A 5,391-nucleotide genomic window follows, 5' to 3' on the forward strand; every position below is an offset into this window, starting at 1 on the left:
ACTGTTTGCTGTATTGATGTGTTTTCTAAAATAGCGAGCCAAATATTTTTCCACCCGTCACACGCAGCTGTTTACAAAGATTAATGGTTGTGAACATATCCCTGAAACGTCTATATAAATGCAATGTTGTTTTTTGGTGAAAGATACTCAAGGTTTCTGGGTTGTTTACAGTACATACTATAGTTGGAAATCACACTGACTTCAACCTGCCGATTCCAGAAAAATTGCCAATATCGGCCAAGTGTGAGTGTGGGTGGGTGGGTGTGTATTCCCTGGTTACTCCCCTACCCCCACCCATCTCTCTCTCTCTCTCTCTCTCTCTCTCTCTCTCTCTCTCTCTCTCTCTCTCTCTCTCTCTCTCTCTCTCTCTCTCTCTCTCTCTCTCTCTCTCTCTCTCTCTCTCTCTGTCTCTGTCAGTATCCGGACGGTAATTATGTCTGGGTGGTGTTTCTCTCCGGACGTGTTCGGGCGGTGTTTATTTCTGGACGGGAGTTTACCTCTGGACGTGTATTGGCAGTGTTTGTCTCTGGGTGCATCAGGGTGGTGTTTGTCTCCAAAATTGTCTGCACAGTGTTTATGTCCAGATGGGAGTTTGGCTCCAGACATGTCCAGGCTATGCCTGGTGTTGGCTTAATGGTTAGGGTGGTGGGCTTGGGATCTGAAGATCCTGAGTTCAAATCCCACTTGGCTGTTCAATTAATACCAGGTGGGGCTGACTCTGCCTGTCATCCTTCTGAGGTCGGCAAAATGAGTGCCAGCTTGCTGGTATACTGTCAGTGGCGACCCATCCAGGATTGTGTCCAATAGCTATGGAGACTGCTGAGGAAGCACCAACGCTCTGCACATAGTATGTTCCCAATGGATGGATGGATGGATGTCCAGACTGGAGTTTGGCTCTAGACCTGTCTGAGTGGTGTTTGTGTCTGAACAGCTTGACTCCGGATGTGTCCGGGTGGTGTTTGTCCCCAAACATGTCTGGGCGGTGTTTATGTCCGGATGGCTTGGCTACAGACGCGTCCTGGTGGTGTTTGCCTCTGGACGTGTCCATGTGTTGTTTGTCTCTGGGTGGTATTTATAGTATGACTGGTAGAAAATGGATTTCAGACATGATTTTGTTTCCCTCTTCACTGTTGTTCTATGCAGAATAGTTTTGATGAGACTCTCTGAATCATAATTAATCCTCCACCGCATGTCTGCCTTCCCTTCCCCCACCTCTCCTCACTCACCCTTCCTCCTCACTCCCCACCCCTCATTGCTCCCACTCCCTCCTCTCTCTCTCTCTTCCCCTCTAGCTCCTCACTCCCCCCCTCTTTTTTCCCCCCTCTGAGTATTCCCGTTAGCAAAGTGATTGGTGGCATTTGCTAGTGTGTGTGTTTGTGTGTATAGTTGTGTGTATGGTTGTGTGTGTGTGTATATATATATATATATATATATATATATATATATATATATATATATATATATATATATATATATATATATATATATATATATATATATAAATGTCAGTCAATCTTGAAGGTAACCGACCAATGGTGAGCCATGATGGTGGTATTATTGGCGGTGTTTTCGCGACTTTACCCCAATCAGCAAAGATCATGTGTCAATATGTTTAGTCTCTTCCCTTGGTGGGGCATTACTTCCCCTCCGTCATAGTGCAGTGTAACCCTGTGGTAAGGCTACCCATTTATTCTGTCAGAGGTGAGTTTGACTTCCTGTGTGCCATGTTTCCAACATCTGTCTCCTGGCAGGATCTGGAGTTGCAGCCAGAAGGTTTACATCTTCCCAGACTGCAGTGTGTCCAACTCTGACACCATGCTTTGTGATGGCCTACCTTTAGGAATAGTTGCATTAATACGCCTTACTCTGTTCTTTGAGGTGTTGGGCCAAGATCCTTCCAGTCTCTTCCACGTACTCTGCTCCACAGCTGCATGGAATTGTGTCCACGACACTTGCCCGAGTGTCTATGTACACTCTATCTTTGACCTTGCTCAGGGCCTGTCGGACGGTATACATGAGTCTGAAGTTAATCTTTACCCTCACTGTCCTCAAAATTTTACAAACACATTGTGTCACACCAGGTGTGAAGGGTAATACACAGAGGCCTTTTGATTGTTCTTGTTGGGTCCCCCCAAACCTCTGGTGCTGTTAGGACCATCTTCGTTTTTGGGCATAAACGGTCGGGATAGCTGCTTGTCTTTAACACACACCTTAGAAGTTTTATTTCCTGAAACTTTCCATTTAATGTGGACGGTAGGTCTTGTGCTCGTTTCACAATCGTATTTATTACTGCTCGTTTGTGGTATATCTGGTGGCATGATTTGAGGTCAAGGTAGCGGTCGGTTTGTGTTTTTTCTGTCCACTGTAGTGTTCAGGGATCCAGTAAGGCTCCTCGTTACCATGGTGTCAAGAAAAGGAATGGATGTATTTACTTCCTTCTCACAGGTGAACTTCATAAATGTAAAGATTCCACTGATGTCATACAAAGTGTTGTCTGCAGCCTCATTAAAGAAGCTGATGAAGGTATCGTCAACATGGCAAAACAAAATATGAGGCACTCGAAGAAAAGACATGGCATCACGTGATTCCAACTCCTCCATTACAATGTTAGCCACCGTTGCTGAAACGGGGGAGCCCATGGCAGTGCCGAAAACCTGTCCACTATAAACCACGTCAAATACAAAATAGGTGCTTGATAGGCACGCTCTGACCAGGACGCACACTTCTTTGGCGCTTAACGCGCCTGCAGCTTGTTTCCAACCATTGTTGTATTTTAACCGCTTTTCCACAATCTCAACCACCATTGTGGTTGGCACATTGGTAAACAAGGAAATGACATCAAACGAGACCATTATTTCAGGTGGCTCGAATGTGGTTTGTTTCATCCGTTCTACAAACTCCATACTATTGCAGAATCCAAGCTGGGTATCTCTCTCGAGGTATTTGATTATATTTGCAACAAGTTTGGAAAGGGAATAAGTTGTTCCGTTCATGCAGGATAAAATGAGACGTAAAGGAACGCCTTCATTATGGATCTTTGGCAATCAATAAGCCCTTGGAGCCACGCCGCTGCAACTGTAAAGATGTCGACATGATGCCTTCGTTAATCTTCCTGCTCTTTTGATCTTGGCAAGCAGCGAGTTCAGCATGCACTCTTCTTTCTTTCTTTGGTTAGCTGTTAGACGTTCACTTGTACTGATGTCCATTAGGAGGTCGAGCATCTTCGTGTGGTCTACGGATTTATCCTAAACCACCATCTTTGTCTGCCGGTACCATCACAATGTCATCCATTCCGCATAACTCCCGTAGGCCTCATCGCTATTCTGGATTCAAGTTCAAGTTTTCATGGCTCGGTCGAGGAGGGCTGAGCAAGGTTATGGCCACACTCGACCTCACCAGGTGTTTTGCGTAGTCTGAGAGATCTTTTATGGCAGACTCCACACGTGATATAATCACTCGTTTTGGCATCCCACTCGTAGAGATTGCAAAATTAAGGCCTTTCTTCAGTAAACTTGCGTGTGCCTCTGAAAGTTATTTGGTCGAAAGGGTTGATACCCATTGGTCCTGTATGGGGTAGGCATAGCACGTTTTCTGTGCTGATGCTCCATTGAGAGCAGACAATCTGCATTTGTGGCGCTTCGAAGTCGAAGCACGAGTATTCGTGGTGAAGTTTTCGGCTCAATGTTGCACACATGACTATAGCTCTGGGGTTAACCTCGAACCAATAGAATCACCAATACTCTGCTTCTGAACGCCACGCTTCATTAGGTGATTGTGGCAGACAGATTACACAAACATATAAACCTTCGGCCTGTCGCTTCCATGGTTTGCCACACTTCTACCGACATGGGGTACCTGAAGCGCAGAGACCTGGGAAGGGCATTTTGTTTTAGACAACGGTGGTTAAACCTGAGATGCACCTTGGTTACTTTGAGTTGTTTAGCCAGCTTTGTGTGGAGGCAACATTGGTCATGACTGGCCCATGGCCTTCACCAACAATATCAAGTTAGGATGCGTAAGAATAATTCATAATGGGTTCTTCAACCCCCTAAAATTAAACAAAAAATTGTTTTTATCTCGACAGTTCAATCAACATCATGTGGGACATGCATCCATGGACTTGACTTGGAAGTAAAAAAAACCTCCTTGATTTCCCTCCCATGTAAATGCGAAATGAGGGGGTGAGCTATGCTGGATGACCAATCACAAAGCAGTGTTTCAGAGTCTCTTGGAGATGCCATTTCAGATGCCATCCAGTCTGTGTAGGACCTGCCTCTTCTACTTCTTCCCTCAACCACACCCAGCATGGTGGACTTATCCAGCCTCTGTTTTCTGCATGCATGATGTGTCCAAGGTATGACCGTTTCTGTTTTAACATCAGTGCTTCTTATATACATTAGTGCATGCCCATACGTGTGTGGCCATACGTGCAAAAAAAATAAAAAATAAAAAACTTCCAAACTACGTGCCAGAAACAACAACAACACAGGCCGTTCCTTCGCTCTCGCGTGCCCGTACGTGCATGGCCATACGTGTAAGAAAATTAAAAAAAAAAAACTTTCAAACCGTGTGCCAGAAACAACAACCACACAGGCCTTTTCTTTGCTCAAAAAAAAACTTTCAAACCGCATGCCAGAAACAACAACCACACACAAAAAAACTTTCAAACCGCGTGCCAGAAACAACAACCACACAGGCCGTTCCTTCGCTCTCGCGTGCCCGTACGTGCGTGGCCATACGTGCGTGGCCGTACGTGCAAAAAAAAAAAAACTTTCAAACAAACACACAGGCCGTTCCTTCGCTCTCGTAAACGACGACTGGATTGGGGCATTGTGTTTATCTATAAATGCGCATAAGAAATTGAGAAATTATTAGAATACAGTAAGTCATCACAATCTGGAACTCTGTACGTTGTTACCCATAATGGGGAACGTGCTCTAACTTGGGAACCACTTGTCCGATTAATTTCAAATCTTTTGAAAGGCAAACAAACAGAGATTACTGGAATTATAGATAGAATAGAAGATAGATACTGTGGGTGCAAAACGCCAAGCAACATGTCCTGTCATTGGTAAAGGCCCGGTCACACCTTGACGTTTTAGCCAGTGATGGCGACGTATTAAAATTTATGTAAAACGCTGGCTTACGTTGAACTTTTGATGTTTTTTTTTAAAAAGATTCGGACGTATTCATAGCGACTTGGTCTTATGTATAACGCATTGGTAACGGACACAGAACGTTTCGTTGTGTTATAGATAACTTATACCAACGAATGCTGAACCTGTTGTCGGCCTACACAACCGATGCCCAACGATAGTCTAAGTTAGGCATAGCGCGTTGCACGCATGGCCGACGATGTCGTGACGTAACCTATTAAAAGGCTGACGCACA

General features: G+C 44.8%; 1 pseudogene; it reads right to left on the minus strand.

Moving 5' to 3' along the window:
- Window positions 1–1,851: 1,851 nt before the first annotated feature.
- On the minus strand, window positions 1,852–4,253 carry LOC147012878 (uncharacterized; annotated as a pseudogene).
- Between the last annotated feature and the right edge of the window lie 1,138 nt (window positions 4,254–5,391).

The sequence above is a fragment of the Eptatretus burgeri genome, chromosome 14, assembly GCF_056783735.1.
Source record: "Eptatretus burgeri isolate ZD-2024b chromosome 14, Ebu_testis_v1, whole genome shotgun sequence".
NCBI lineage: Eukaryota > Metazoa > Chordata > Myxini > Myxiniformes > Myxinidae > Eptatretus > Eptatretus burgeri.